This window comes from Schistocerca nitens, chromosome 9 (genome assembly GCF_023898315.1).
Source record: "Schistocerca nitens isolate TAMUIC-IGC-003100 chromosome 9, iqSchNite1.1, whole genome shotgun sequence".
NCBI classification, from domain to species: domain Eukaryota; kingdom Metazoa; phylum Arthropoda; class Insecta; order Orthoptera; family Acrididae; genus Schistocerca; species Schistocerca nitens.
The window spans coordinates 524,582,570-524,599,848 of NC_064622.1; positions in this window are offsets into that span (position 1 = coordinate 524,582,570).

A 17,279-nucleotide genomic window follows, 5' to 3' on the forward strand; every position below is an offset into this window, starting at 1 on the left:
ATTGACGATAAAACATAGAAATCGCATCGGAATTGAATACAAAATGCACAATGCCGACTAAAGTACACGAAGAGTGAATCTTCTAAGAGTTTGTGGTCTGAGCGGTTAATGGGAGACCAGTATTAGATTCCGATGCACCAGTGCAGGTTTACTGTATCCCTTGGACCTTCAAATTCACGATGAAACATAGAAACCGCATCGGAATTGAATACAAAAGGCACAATGCCGACTTAAGTACAAGAAGAGTGAATCTTCTAAGAGTTTGTGGTTCGAGCGGCTCCTGGGAGACCAGTATTTGATTCCGATGCACCAGTGCAGGTTCACTGTATCCCTTGGACCTTCACATTGACGATGAAACATAGATATCGCATCGGAATTGAATACAAAAGGCACAATGCCGACTTAAGTACAAGAAGAGTGAATCTTCTAAGAGTTTGTGGTTTGAGCGGCTCCTGGGAGACCAGTATTAGATTCCGATGCACCAGTGCAGGTTTACTGTATCCCTTGGACCTTCACATTGACGATCAAACATAAAAATCGCATCGGAATAGAATACAAAATGCACAATGCCGACTTAAGTACAAGAAGAGTGAATCCACTATTAGTTTGTGGTTTGAGCGGCTCCGGGGTGACCAGCATTAGATTCCGATGCACCAGTGCAGGTTTACTGTATCCCTCGCACCTTCACATTGGCGATGAAACATAGAAATCGCTTCGGAATTGAATACAAAAGGCACAATCCCGACATAAGTATAGGAAGAGTGAATCTTCTAAGTGTTTGTGGTTTGAGCGGCTCCTGGGAGACCAGTATTAGATTCCGATGCACCAGTGCAGGTTTACTGTATCCCTTGGACCTTCACATTGACGATGAAACATAGAAATCGCATCGGAATTGAATACAAAAGGCACAATGCCGACTTAAGTACAAGAAGTGTGAATCTTCTATGAGTTTCTGGTTTGAGCGGCTCCTGGGTGACCAGCATTAGATTCCGATGCACCAGTGCAGGTTTACTGTATCCCTTGGACCTTCACATTGACGACGAAACATAGAAATCGCATCGGAATTGAATACGAAAGGCACAATGCCGACTTAAGTACACGAAGTCTGAATCTTCTAAGAGTTTGTGGTTTGAGCGGCTCCTGGGAGACCAGTATTAGATTCCGATGCACCAGTGCAGGTTTACTGTATCCCTTGGACCTTCACATTGACGATGAAACATAGAAATCGCATCGGAATTGAATACAAAAGGCACAATGCCGACTTAAGTACAAGAAGAATGAATCTTCTAAGAGTTTGTGCTTTGAGCGTCTCCTGGGGGACCAGTATTAGATTCCGATGCACCAGTGCAGGTTTACTGTATCCCTTGGACCTTCACATTGACGATGAAACATACATAACGCATCGGAATTGAATACAAATAGCACAATGCCGACTTAAGTACAAGAAGAGTGAATCTTCTAAGAGTTTGTGGTTCGAGCAGCTCCTGGGAGACCAGTATTTGATTCCGATGCACCAGTGCAGGTTTACTGTATCCCTTGGACCTTCACATCGACGATGAAACATAGATATCGCATCGGAATTGGATACAAAAGGCACAATGCCGACTTAAGTAAAAGACGTGTGAATCTTCTAAGAGTTTGTGGTTTGAGCGGCTCCTTTGAGACCAGTATTAGTTTCCGATACACCAGTGCAGGTTTACTGTATCCCTTGGACCTTCACATTGACGATGAAACATAGAAATCGCATCGGAATTGAATACAAAATGCACAATGCCGACTAAAGTACAAGAAGTGTGAATCTTCTATGAGTTTCCGGTTTGAGCGGCTCCTGGGTGACCAGCATTAGATTCCGATGCACCAGTGCAGGTTTACTGTATCCCTTGGACCTTCACATTGACGACGAAACATAGAAATCGCATCGGAATTGAATACGAAAGGCACAATGCCGACTTAAGTACACGAAGTCTGAATCTTCTAAGAGTTTGTGGTTTGAGCGGCTCCTGGGAGACCAGTATTAGATTCCGATGCACCAGTGCAGGTTTACTGTATCCCTTGCACCTTCACATTGGCGATGAAACATAGAAATCGCATCGGAATTGAATACAAAAGGCACAATGCCAAGTACAAGAAGAGTGAATCTTCTAAGAGTTTGTGGTTTGAGCGGCTCCTGGGAGACCAGTATTAGATTCCCATGCACCAGTGCAGGTTTACTGTATCCCTTGGACCTTCACATTGACGATGAAACATAGAAATCGCATCGGAATTGAATACGAAAGGCACAATGCCGACTTAAGTACACGAAGTCTGAATCTTCTAAGAGTTTGTGGTTTGAGCGGCTCCTGGGAGACCAGTATTAGATTCCGATGCACCAGTGCAGGTTTACTGTATCCCTTGGACCTTCACATGGACGATGAAACATACATAACGCATCGGAATTGAATACAAATAGCACAATGCCGACTTAAGTACAAGAAGAGTGAATCTTCTAAGAGTTTGTGGTTCGAGCGGCTCCTGGGAGACCAGTATTTGATTCCGATGCACCAGTGCAGGTTTACTGTATCCCTTGGACCTTCACATCGACGATGAAACATAGATATCGCATCGGAATTGGATACAAAAGGCACAATGCCGACTTAAGTAAAAGACGTGTGAATCTTCTAAGAGTTTGTGGTTTGAGCGGCTCCTTTGAGACCAGTATTAGTTTCCGATACACCAGTGCAGGTTTACTGTATCCCTTGGACCTTCACATTGACGATGAAACATAGAAATCGCATCGGAATTGAATACAAAATGCACAATGCCGACTAAAGTACAAGAAGAGTGAATCTTCTAAGAGTTTGTGGTCTGAGCGGTTAATGGGAGACCAGTATTAGATTCCGATGCACCAGTGCAGGTTTACTGTATCCCTTGGACCTTCAAATTCACGATGAAACATAGAAATCGCATCGGAATTGAATACAAAAGGCACAATGCCGACTTAAGTACAAGAAGAGTGAATCTTCTAAGAGTTTGTGGTTCGAGCGGCTCCTGGGAGACCAGTATTTGATTCCGATGCACCAGTGCAGGTTCACTGTATCCCTTGGACCTTCACATTGACGATGAAACATAGATATCGCATCGGAATTGAATCCAAAAGGCACAATGCCGACTTAAGTACAAGAAGAGTGAATCTTCTAAGAGTTTGTGGTTTGAGCGGCTCCTGGGAGACCAGTATTAGATTCCGATGCACCAGTGCAGGTTTACTGTATCCCTTGGACCTTCACATTGACGATCAAACATAAAAATCGCATCGGAATAGAATACAAAATGCACAATGCCGACTTAAGTACAAGAAGAGTGAATCCACTATTAGTTTGTGGTTTGAGCGGCTCCGGGGTGACCAGCATTAGATTCCGATGCACCAGTGCAGGTTTACTGTATCCCTCGCACCTTCACATTGGCGATGAAACATAGAAATCGCTTCGGAATTGAATACAAAAGGCACAATCCCGACATAAGTATAAGAAGAGTGAATCTTCTAAGTGTTTGTGGTTTGAGCGGCTCCTGGGAGACCAGTATTAGATTCCGATGCACCAGTGCAGGTTTACTGTATCCCTTGGACCTTCACATTGACGATGAAACATAGAAATCGCATCGGAATTGAATACAAAAGGCACAATGCCGACTTAAGTACAAGAAGTGTGAATCTTCTATGAGTTTCTGGTTTGAGCGGCTCCTGGGTGACCAGCATTAGATTCCGATGCACCAGTGCAGGTTTACTGTATCCCTTGGACCTTCACATTGACGACGAAACATAGAAATCGCATCGGAATTGAATACGAAAGGCACAATGCCGACTTAAGTACACGAAGTCTGAATCTTCTAAGAGTTTGTGGTTTGAGCGGCTCCTGGGAGACCAGTATTAGATTCCGATGCACCAGTGCAGGTTTACTGTATCCCTTGGACCTTCACATTGACGATGAAACATAGAAATCGCATCGGAATTGAATACAAAAGGCACAATGCCGACTTAAGTACAAGAAGAATGAATCTTCTAAGAGTTTGTGCTTTGAGCGTCTCCTGGGGACCAGTATTAGATTCCGATGCACCAGTGCAGGTTTACTGTATCCCTTGGACCTTCACATTGACGATGAAACATACATAACGCATCGGAATTGAATACAAATAGCACAATGCCGACTTAAGTACAAGAAGAGTGAATCTTCTAAGAGTTTGTGGTTCGAGCAGCTCCTGGGAGACCAGTATTTGATTCCGATGCACCAGTGCAGGTTTACTGTATCCCTTGGACCTTCACATCGACGATGAAACATAGATATCGCATCGGAATTGGATACAAAAGGCACAATGCCGACTTAAGTAAAAGACGTGTGAATCTTCTAAGAGTTTGTGGTTTGAGCGGCTCCTTTGAGACCAGTATTAGTTTCCGATACACCAGTGCAGGTTTACTGTATCCCTTGGACCTTCACATTGACGATGAAACATAGAAATCGCATCGGAATTGAATACAAAATGCACAATGCCGACTAAAGTACAAGAAGAGTGAATCTTCGAAGAGTTTGTGGTTTGAGCGGTTAATGGGAGACCAGTATTAGATTCCGATGCACCAGTGCAGGTTTACTGTATCCCTTGGACCTTCAAATTCACGATGAAACATAGAAATCGCATCGGAATTGAATACAAAAGGCACAATGCCGACTTAAGTACAAGAAGAGTGAATCTTCTAAGAGTTTGTGGTTCGAGCGGCTCCTGGGAGACCAGTATTTGATTCCGATGCACCAGTGCAGGTTCACTGTATCCCTTGGACCTTCACATTGACGATGAAACATAGATATCGCATCGGAATTGAATACAAAAGGCACAATGCCGACTTAAGTACAAGAAGAGTGAATCTTCTAAGAGTTTGTGGTTTGAGCGGCTCCTGGGAGACCAGTATTAGATTCCGATGCACCAGTGCAGGTTTACTGTATCCCTTGGACCTTCACATTGACGATCAAACATAAAAATCGCATCGGAATAGAATACAACATGCACAATGCCGACTTAAGTACAAGAAGAGTGAATCCACTATTAGTTTGTGGTTTGAGCGGCTCCGGGGTGACCAGCATTAGATTCCGATGCACCAGTGCAGGTTTACTGTATCCCTCGCACCTTCACATTGGCGATGAAACATAGAAATCGCTTCGGAATTGAATACAAGAGGCACAATCCCGACATAAGTATAGGAAGAGTGAATCTTCTAAGTGTTTGTGGTTTGAGCGGCTCCTGGGAGACCAGTATTAGATTCCGATGCACCAGTGCAGGTTTACTGTATCCCTTGGACCTTCACATTGACGATGAAACATAGAAATCGCATCGGAATTGAATACAAAAGGCACAATGCCGACTTAAGTACAAGAAGTGTGAATCTTCTATGAGTTTCTGGTTTGAGCGGCTCCTGGGTGACCAGCATTAGATTCCGATGCACCAGTGCAGGTTTACTGTATCCCTCGCACCTTCACATTGGCTATGAAACATAGAAATCGCATCGGAATTGAATACAAAAGGCACAATGCCGACTTACGTACAAGAAGAGTGAATCTTCTAAGAGTTTGTGGTTTGAGTGGCTCCTGGGGGACCAGTATTAGATTCCGATGCACCAGTGCAGGATTACTGTATCCCTTGGACTTTCACATTTACGAAGAAGCATAGAAATCGCATCGGAATTGAAAGCAAAAGGCACAATGCCGACTTAAGTACAAGAAGAGTGAATCTTCTAGGAGTTTGTGGTTTGAGCGGTTAATGGGAGACCAGTATTAGATTCCGATGCACCAGTGCATGTTTACTGTATCCCTTGGACCTTCACATTCACGATGAAACATAGAAATCGCATCGGAATTGAATACAAAAGGCACAATGCCGACTTAAGTACAAGAAGAGTGAATCTTCTAAGAGTTTGTGGATTAAGCGGCTCCTGGGAGACCAGTATTAGATTCCGATGCACCAGTGCAGGTTTACTGTATCCCTTGGACCTTCACATTGACGATGAAACATAGAAATCGCATTGGAATTGAATACAAAATGCACAATGCCGACTTAAGTACAATAAGAGGGAATCTTCGAAGAGTTTGTGGTTTGAGCGGCTCCTGGGAGACCAGTATTAGAATCCGATGCACCAGTGCAGGTTTACTGTATCCCTTGGACCTTCACATTGACAATGAAACATAGAAATCGCATCGGAATTGATTACAAAAGGCTCAATGCCAACTTAAGTATAGGAAGAGTGAATCTTCTAAGAGTTTGTGGTTTGAGCGGCTCCTGGGAGACCAGTATTAGATTCCGATGCACCAGTGCAGGTTTACTGTATCCCTTGGACCTTCACATTGACGATGAAACATAGAAATCGTATCGGAATTGAATACTAAAGGCACAATGCCGACTTAAGTGCAAGAAGAGTGAATCTTCTATGAGTTTGTGGTTTGAGAGGCTCCTGGGAGACCAGTATTAGATTCCGATGCACCAGTGCAGGTTTACTGTATCCCTCGCACCTTCACATTGGCGATGAAACATAGAAATCGCATCGGAATTGAATACAAAATGCCCAATGCCGACATAAGTATAGGAAGAGTGAATCTTCTAAGAGTTTGTGGATTGAGCGGCTCCTGGAAGACCAGTATTAGATTCCGATGCACCAGTGCAGGTTTACTGTATCCCTTGGATCTTCACATTGACGATGAAGCATAGAAATCGCATCGGAATTGAATACGAAATGCACAATGCCAGCTTAAGTAAAATAAGAGTGAATCTTCTACGAATTTGTGGTTTGAGCGGCTCCTGGGAGACCAGTATTAGATTCCGATGCACCTGTGCAGGTTTACTGTATCCCTCGCACCTTCACATTGCCTATGAAACATAGAAATCGCATCGGAATTGAATACAAAAGGCACAATGCCGAGTTAAGTACAAGAAGAGTGAATCTTCTAAGAGTTTGTGGTTTGAGTGGCTCCTCGGAGACCAGTATTAGATTCCGATGCACCAGTGCAGGTTTACTGTATCCCTTGGACCTTCACATTTACGAAGAAGCATAGAAATCGCATCGGAATTGAAAGCAAAAGGCACAATGCCGACTTAAGTACAAGAACAGTGAATCTTCTAGGAGTTTTTGGTTTGAGCGGTTAATGGGAGACCAGTATTAGTTTCCGATGCACCAGTGCAGGTTTACTGTATCCCTTGGACATTCACATTCACGATGAAACATAGAAATCGCATCGGATTTGAATACAAAAGGCACAATGCCGACTTAAGTACAAGAAGAGTGAATCTTCTAAGAGTTTGTGGATTGAGCGGCTCCTGGGCGACCAGTATTAGATTCCGATGCACCAATGCAGGTTTACTGTATCCCTTGGACCTTCACATTGACGATGAAACATAGAAATCGCATCGGAATTGAATACAAAATGCACAATGCCGACTTAAGTACAATAAGAGTGAATCTTCGAAGAGTTTGTGGTTTGAGCGGCTCCTGGGAGACCAGTATTAGATTCCGATGCACCAGTGCAGGTTTACTGTATCCCTTGGACCTTCACATTGACAATGAAACATAGAAATCGCATCGGAATTGATTACAAAATGCTCAATGCCAACTTAAGTATATGAAGAGTGAATCTTCTAAGAGTTTGTGGTTTGAGCGGCTCTTGGAAGACCAGTATTAGATTCCGATGCACCAGTGCAGGTTTACTGTATCCCTTGGACCTTCACATTGACGATGAAACATAGAAATCGCATCGGAATTGAATACAAAAGGCACAATGCCGACTTAAGTGCAAGAAGAGTGAATGTTCTATGAGTTTGTGGTTTGAGCGGCTCCTGGGAGACCAGTATTAGATTCCGATGCACCAGTGCAGGTTTACTGTATCCCTCGCACCTTCACATTGGCGATGAAACATAGAAATCGCACCGGAAATGAATACAAAAGGCACAATGCCGACATAAGTATAGGATGAATGAATCTTCTAAGAGTTTGTGGATTGAGCGGCTCCTGGGAGACCAGTATTAGATTCCGATGCACCAGTGCAGGTTTACTGTATCCCTTGGACCTTCACATTTACAAAGAAGCATATAAATCGCATCGGAATTGAATACAAAAGGCACAATGCCGACTTAAGTACAAGAAGAGTGAATCTTCTAAGACTTTGTGGTTTGAGCGGTTATTGGGAGACCAGTATTAGATTCCGATGCACCAGTGCAGGTTTACTGTATCCCTTGGACCTTCACATCGACGATGAAACATAGATATCGCATCGGAATTGGATACAAAAGGCACAATGCCGACTTAAGTAAAAGACGTGTGAATCTTCTAAGAGTTTGTGGTTTGAGCGGCTCCTTTGAGACCAGTATTAGTTTCCGATACACCAGTGCAGGTTTACTGTATCCCTTGGACCTTCACATTGACGATGAAACATAGAAATCGCATCGGAATTGAATACAAAATGCACAATGCCGACTAAAGTACAAGAAGAGTGAATCTTCGAAGAGTTTGTGGTTTGAGCGGTTAATGGGAGACCAGTATTAGATTCCGATGCACCAGTGCAGGTTTACTGTATCCCTTGGACCTTCAAATTCACGATGAAACATAGAAATCGCATCGGAATTGAATACAAAAGGCACAATGCCGACTTAAGTACAAGAAGAGTGTATCTTCTAAGAGTTTGTGGTTCGAGCGGCTCCTGGGAGCCCAGTATTTGATTCCGATGCACCAGTGCAGGTTCACTGTATCCCTTGGACCTTCACATTGACGATGAAACATAGATATCGCATCGGAATTGAATACAAAAGGCACAATGCCGACTTAAGTACAAGAAGAGTGAATCTTCTAAGAGTTTGTGGTTTGAGCGGCTCCTGGGAGACCAGTATTAGATTCCGATGCACCAGTGCAGGTTTACTGTATCCCTTGGACCTTCACATTGACGATCAAACATAAAAATCGCATCGGAATAGAATACAAAATGCACAATGCCGACTTAAGTACAAGAAGAGTGAATCCACTATTAGTTTGTGGTTTGAGTGGCTCCGGGGTGACCAGCATTAGATTCCGATGCACCAGTGCAGGTTTACTGTATCCCTCGCACCTTCACATTGGCGATGAAACATAGAAATCGCTTCGGAATTGAATACAAGAGGCACAATCCCGACATAAGTATAGGAAGAGTGAATCTTCTAAGTGTTTGTGGTTTGAGCGGCTCCTGGGAGACCAGTATTAGATTCCGATGCACCAGTGCAGGTTTACTGTATCCCTTGGACCTTCACATTGACGATGAAACATAGAAATCGCATCGGAATTGAATACAAAAGGCACAATGCCGACTTAAGTACAAGAAGTGTGAATCTTCTATGAGTTTCTGGTTTGAGCGGCTCCTGGGTGACCAGCATTAGATTCCGATGCACCAGTGCAGGTTTACTGTATCCCTCGCACCTTCACATTGGCTATGAAACATAGAAATCGCATCGGAATTGAATACAAAAGGCACAATGCCGACTTAAGTACAAGAAGAGTGAATCTTCTAAGAGTTTGTGGTTTGAGTGGCTCCTGGGGGACCAGTATTAGATTCCGATGCACCAGTGCAGGATTACTGTATCCCTTGGACTTTCACATTTACGAAGAAGCATAGAAATCGCATCGGAATTGAAAGCAAAAGGCACAATGCCGACTTAAGTACAAGAAGAGTGAATCTTCTAGGAGTTTGTGGTTTGAGCGGTTAATGGGAGACCAGTATTAGATTCCGATGCACCAGTGCATGTTTACTGTATCCCTTGGACCTTCACATTCACGATGAAACATAGAAATCGCATCGGAATTGAATACAAAAGGCACAATGCCGACTTAAGTACAAGAAGAGTGAATCTTCTAAGAGTTTGTGGATTGAGCGGCTCCTGGGAGACCAGTATTAGATTCCGATGCACCAGTGCAGGTTTACTGTATCCCTTGGACCTTCACATTGACGATGAAACATAGAAATCGCATTGGAATTGAATACAAAATGCACAATGCCGACTTAAGTACAATAAGAGGGAATCTTCGAAGAGTTTGTGGTTTGAGCGGCTCCTGGGAGACCAGTATTAGATTCCGATGCACCAGTGCAGGTTTACTGTATCCCTTGGACCTTCACATTGACAATGAAACATAGAAATCGCATCGGAATTGATTACAAAAGGCTCAATGCCAACTTAAGTATAGGAAGAGTGAATCTTCTAAGAGTTTGTGGTTTGAGCGGCTCCTGGGAGACCAGTATTAGATTCCGATGCACCAGTGCAGGTTTACTGTATCCCTTGGACCTTCACATTGACGATGAAACATAGAAATCGCATCGGAATTGAATACAAAAGGCACAATGCCGACTTAAGTGCAAGAAGAGTGAATCTTCTATGAGTTTGTGGTTTGAGAGGCTCCTGGGAGACCAGTATTAGATTCCGATGCACCAGTGCAGGTTTACTGTATCCCTCGCACCTTCACATTGGCGATGAAACATAGAAATCGCATCGGAATTGAATACAAAATGCACAATGCCGACATAAGTATAGGAAGAGTGAATCTTCTAAGAGTTTGTGGATTGAGCGGCTCCTGGAAGACCAGTATTAGATTCCGATGCACCAGTGCAGGTTTACTGTATCCCTTGGATCTTCACATTGACGATGAACCATAGAAATCGCATCGGAATTGAATACGAAATGCACAATGCCAGCTTAAGTAAAATAAGAGTGAATCTTCTACGAATTTGTGGTTTGAGCGGCTCCTGGGAGACCAGTATTAGATTCCGATGCACCAGTGCAGGTTTACTGTATCCCTCGCACCTTCACATTGGCTATGAAACATAGAAATCGCATCGGAATTGAATACAAAAGGCACAATGCCGACTTACGTACAAGAAGAGTGAATCTTCTAAGAGTTTGTGGTTTGAGTGGCTCCTGGGGGACCAGTATTAGATTCCGATGCACCAGTGCAGGATTACTGTATCCCTTGGACTTTCACATTTACGAAGAAGCATAGAAATCGCATCGGAATTGAAAGCAAAAGGCACAATGCCGACTTAAGTACAAGAAGAGTGAATCTTCTAGGAGTTTGTGGTTTGAGCGGTTAATGGGAGACCAGTATTAGATTCCGATGCACCAGTGCATGTTTACTGTATCCCTTGGACCTTCACATTCACGATGAAACATAGAAATCGCATCGGAATTGAATACAAAAGGCACAATGCCGACTTAAGTACAAGAAGAGTGAATCTTCTAAGAGTTTGTGGATTAAGCGGCTCCTGGGAGACCAGTATTAGATTCCGATGCACCAGTGCAGGTTTACTGTATCCCTTGGACCTTCACATTGACGATGAAACATAGAAATCGCATTGGAATTGAATACAAAATGCACAATGCCGACTTAAGTACAATAAGAGGGAATCTTCGAAGAGTTTGTGGTTTGAGCGGCTCCTGGGAGACCAGTATTAGAATCCGATGCACCAGTGCAGGTTTACTGTATCCCTTGGACCTTCACATTGACAATGAAACATAGAAATCGCATCGGAATTGATTACAAAAGGCTCAATGCCAACTTAAGTATAGGAAGAGTGAATCTTCTAAGAGTTTGTGGTTTGAGCGGCTCCTGGGAGACCAGTATTAGATTCCGATGCACCAGTGCAGGTTTACTGTATCCCTTTGACCTTCACATTGACGATGAAACATAGAAATCGTATCGGAATTGAATACTAAAGGCACAATGCCGACTTAAGTGCAAGAAGAGTGAATCTTCTATGAGTTTGTGGTTTGAGAGGCTCCTGGGAGACCAGTATTAGATTCCGATGCACCAGTGCAGGTTTACTGTATCCCTCGCACCTTCACATTGGCGATGAAACATAGAAATCGCATCGGAATTGAATACAAAATGCCCAATGCCGACATAAGTATAGGAAGAGTGAATCTTCTAAGAGTTTGTGGATTGAGCGGCTCCTGGAAGACCAGTATTAGATTCCGATGCACCAGTGCAGGTTTACTGTATCCCTTGGATCTTCACATTGACGATGAAGCATAGAAATCGCATCGGAATTGAATACGAAATGCACAATGCCAGCTTAAGTAAAATAAGAGTGAATCTTCTACGAATTTGTGGTTTGAGCGGCTCCTGGGAGACCAGTATTAGATTCCGATGCACCTGTGCAGGTTTACTGTATCCCTCGCACCTTCACATTGCCTATGAAACATAGAAATCGCATCGGAATTGAATACAAAAGGCACAATGCCGAGTTAAGTACAAGAAGAGTGAATCTTCTAAGAGTTTGTGGTTTGAGTGGCTCCTCGGAGACCAGTATTAGATTCCGATGCACCAGTGCAGGTTTACTGTATCCCTTGGACCTTCACATTTACGAAGAAGCATAGAAATCGCATCGGAATTGAAAGCAAAAGGCACAATGCCGACTTAAGTACAAGAACAGTGAATCTTCTAGGAGTTTTTGGTTTGAGCGGTTAATGGGAGACCAGTATTAGTTTCCGATGCACCAGTGCAGGTTTACTGTATCCCTTGGACATTCACATTCACGATGAAACATAGAAATCGCATCGGATTTGAATACAAAAGGCACAATGCCGACTTAAGTACAAGAAGAGTGAATCTTCTAAGAGTTTGTGGATTGAGCGGCTCCTGGGCGACCAGTATTAGATTCCGATGCACCAATGCAGGTTTACTGTATCCCTTGGACCTTCACATTGACGATGAAACATAGAAATCGCATCGGAATTGAATACAAAATGCACAATGCCGACTTAAGTACAATAAGAGTGAATCTTCGAAGAGTTTGTGGTTTGAGCGGCTCCTGGGAGACCAGTATTAGATTCCGATGCACCAGTGCAGGTTTACTGTATCCCTTGGACCTTCACATTGACAATGAAACATAGAAATCGCATCGGAATTGATTACAAAATGCTCAATGCCAACTTAAGTATATGAAGAGTGAATCTTCTAAGAGTTTGTGGTTTGAGCGGCTCTTGGAAGACCAGTATTAGATTCCGATGCACCAGTGCAGGTTTACTGTATCCCTTGGACCTTCACATTGACGATGAAACATAGAAATCGCATCGGAATTGAATACAAAAGGCACAATGCCGACTTAAGTGCAAGAAGAGTGAATGTTCTATGAGTTTGTGGTTTGAGCGGCTCCTGGGAGACCAGTATTAGATTCCGATGCACCAGTGCAGGTTTACTGTATCCCTCGCACCTTCACATTGGCGATGAAACATAGAAATCGCACCGGAAATGAATACAAAAGGCACAATGCCGACATAAGTATAGGATGAATGAATCTTCTAAGAGTTTGTGGATTGAGCGGCTCCTGGGAGACCAGTATTAGATTCCGATGCACCAGTGCAGGTTTACTGTATCCCTTGGACCTTCACATTTACAAAGAAGCATATAAATCGCATCGGAATTGAATACAAAAGGCACAATGCCGACTTAAGTACAAGAAGAGTGAATCTTCTAAGACTTTGTGGTTTGAGCGGTTATTGGGAGACCAGTATTAGATTCCGATGCACCAGTGCAGGTTTACTGTATCCCTTGGACCTTCACATCGACGATGAAACATAGATATCGCATCGGAATTGGATACAAAAGGCACAATGCCGACTTAAGTAAAAGACGTGTGAATCTTCTAAGAGTTTGTGGTTTGAGCGGCTCCTTTGAGACCAGTATTAGTTTCCGATACACCAGTGCAGGTTTACTGTATCCCTTGGACCTTCACATTGACGATGAAACATAGAAATCGCATCGGAATTGAATACAAAATGCACAATGCCGACTAAAGTACAAGAAGAGTGAATCTTCGAAGAGTTTGTGGTTTGAGCGGTTAATGGGAGACCAGTATTAGATTCCGATGCACCAGTGCAGGTTTACTGTATCCCTTGGACCTTCAAATTCACGATGAAACATAGAAATCGCATCGGAATTGAATACAAAAGGCACAATGCCGACTTAAGTACAAGAAGAGTGTATCTTCTAAGAGTTTGTGGTTCGAGCGGCTCCTGGGAGCCCAGTATTTGATTCCGATGCACCAGTGCAGGTTCACTGTATCCCTTGGACCTTCACATTGACGATGAAACATAGATATCGCATCGGAATTGAATACAAAAGGCACAATGCCGACTTAAGTACAAGAAGAGTGAATCTTCTAAGAGTTTGTGGTTTGAGCGGCTCCTGGGAGACCAGTATTAGATTCCGATGCACCAGTGCAGGTTTACTGTATCCCTTGGACCTTCACATTGACGATCAAACATAAAAATCGCATCGGAATAGAATACAAAATGCACAATGCCGACTTAAGTACAAGAAGAGTGAATCCACTATTAGTTTGTGGTTTGAGTGGCTCCGGGGTGACCAGCATTAGATTCCGATGCACCAGTGCAGGTTTACTGTATCCCTCGCACCTTCACATTGGCGATGAAACATAGAAATCGCTTCGGAATTGAATACAAGAGGCACAATCCCGACATAAGTATAGGAAGAGTGAATCTTCTAAGTGTTTGTGGTTTGAGCGGCTCCTGGGAGACCAGTATTAGATTCCGATGCACCAGTGCAGGTTTACTGTATCCCTTGGACCTTCACATTGACGATGAAACATAGAAATCGCATCGGAATTGAATACAAAAGGCACAATGCCGACTTAAGTACAAGAAGTGTGAATCTTCTATGAGTTTCTGGTTTGAGCGGCTCCTGGGTGACCAGCATTAGATTCCGATGCACCAGTGCAGGTTTACTGTATCCCTCGCACCTTCACATTGGCTATGAAACATAGAAATCGCATCGGAATTGAATACAAAAGGCACAATGCCGACTTAAGTACAAGAAGAGTGAATCTTCTAAGAGTTTGTGGTTTGAGTGGCTCCTGGGGGACCAGTATTAGATTCCGATGCACCAGTGCAGGATTACTGTATCCCTTGGACTTTCACATTTACGAAGAAGCATAGAAATCGCATCGGAATTGAAAGCAAAAGGCACAATGCCGACTTAAGTACAAGAAGAGTGAATCTTCTAGGAGTTTGTGGTTTGAGCGGTTAATGGGAGACCAGTATTAGATTCCGATGCACCAGTGCATGTTTACTGTATCCCTTGGACCTTCACATTCACGATGAAACATAGAAATCGCATCGGAATTGAATACAAAAGGCACAATGCCGACTTAATTACAAGAAGAGTGAATCTTCTAAGAGTTTGTGGATTGAGCGGCTCCTGGGAGACCAGTATTAGATTCCGATGCACCAGTGCAGGTTTACTGTATCCCTTGGACCTTCACATTGACGATGAAACATAGAAATCGCATTGGAATTGAATACAAAATGCACAATGCCGACTTAAGTACAATAAGAGGGAATCTTCGAAGAGTTTGTGGTTTGAGCGGCTCCTGGGAGACCAGTATTAGATTCCGATGCACCAGTGCAGGTTTACTGTATCCCTTGGACCTTCACATTGACAATGAAACATAGAAATCGCATCGGAATTGATTACAAAAGGCTCAATGCCAACTTAAGTATAGGAAGAGTGAATCTTCTAAGAGTTTGTGGTTTGAGCGGCTCCTGGGAGACCAGTATTAGATTCCGATGCACCAGTGCAGGTTTACTGTATCCCTTGGACCTTCACATTGACGATGAAACATAGAAATCGCATCGGAATTGAATACAAAAGGCACAATGCCGACTTAAGTGCAAGAAGAGTGAATCTTCTATGAGTTTGTGGTTTGAGAGGCTCCTGGGAGACCAGTATTAGATTCCGATGCACCAGTGCAGGTTTACTGTATCCCTCGCACCTTCACATTGGCGATGAAACATAGAAATCGCATCGGAATTGAATACAAAATGCACAATGCCGACATAAGTATAGGAAGAGTGAATCTTCTAAGAGTTTGTGGATTGAGCGGCTCCTGGAAGACCAGTATTAGATTCCGATGCACCAGTGCAGGTTTACTGTATCCCTTGGATCTTCACATTGACGATGAACCATAGAAATCGCATCGGAATTGAATACGAAATGCACAATGCCAGCTTAAGTAAAATAAGAGTGAATCTTCTACGAATTTGTGGTTTGAGCGGCTCCTGGGAGACCAGTATTAGATTCCGATGCACCAGTGCAGGTTTACTGTATCCCTCGCACCTTCACATTGCCTATGAAACATAGAAATCGCATCGGAATTGAATACAAAAGGCACAATGCCGAGTTAAGTACAAGAAGAGTGAATCTTCTAAGAGTTTGTGGTTTGAGTGGCTCCTCGGAGACCAGTATTAGATTCCGATGCACCAGTGCAGGTTTACTGTATCCCTTGGACCTTCACATTTACGAAGAAGCATAGAAATCGCATCGGAATTGAAAGCAAAAGGCACAATGCCGACTTAAGTACAAGAACAGTGAATCTTCTAGGAGTTTTTGGTTTGAGCGGTTAATGGGAGACCAGTATTAGTTTCCGATGCACCAGTGCAGGTTTACTGTATCCCTTGGACATTCACATTCACGATGAAACATAGAAATCGCATCGGATTTGAATACAAAAGGCACAATGCCGACTTAAGTACAAGTAGAGTGAATCTTCTAAGAGTTTGTGGATTGAGCGGCTCCTGGGCGACCAGTATTAGATTCCGATGCACCAATGCAGGTTTACTGTATCCCTTGGACCTTCACATTGACGATGAAACATAGAAATCGCATCGGAATTGAATACAAAATGCACAATGCCGACTTAAGTACAATAAGAGTGAATCTTCGAAGAGTTTGTGGTTTGAGCGGCTCCTGGGAGACCAGTATTAGATTCCGATGCACCAGTGCAGGTTTACTGTATCCCTTGGACCTTCACATTGACAATGAAACATAGAAATCGCATCGGAATTGATTACAAAATGCTCAATGCCAACTTAAGTATATGAAGAGTGAATCTTCTAAGAGTTTGTGGTTTGAGCGGCTCTTGGGAGACCAGTATTAGATTCCGATGCACCAGTGCAGGTTTACTGTATCCCTTGGACCTTCACATTGACGATGAAACATAGAAATCGCATCGGAATTGAATACAAAAGGCACAATGCCGACTTAAGTGCAAGAAGAGTGAATGTTCTATGAGTTTGTGGTTTGAGCGGCTCCTGGGAGACCAGTATTAGATTCCGATGCACCAGTGCAGGTTTACTGTATCCCTCGCACCTTCACATTGGTGATGAAACATAGAAATCGCACCGGAAATGAATACAAAAGGCACAATGCCGACATAAGTATAGGATGAATGAATCTTCTA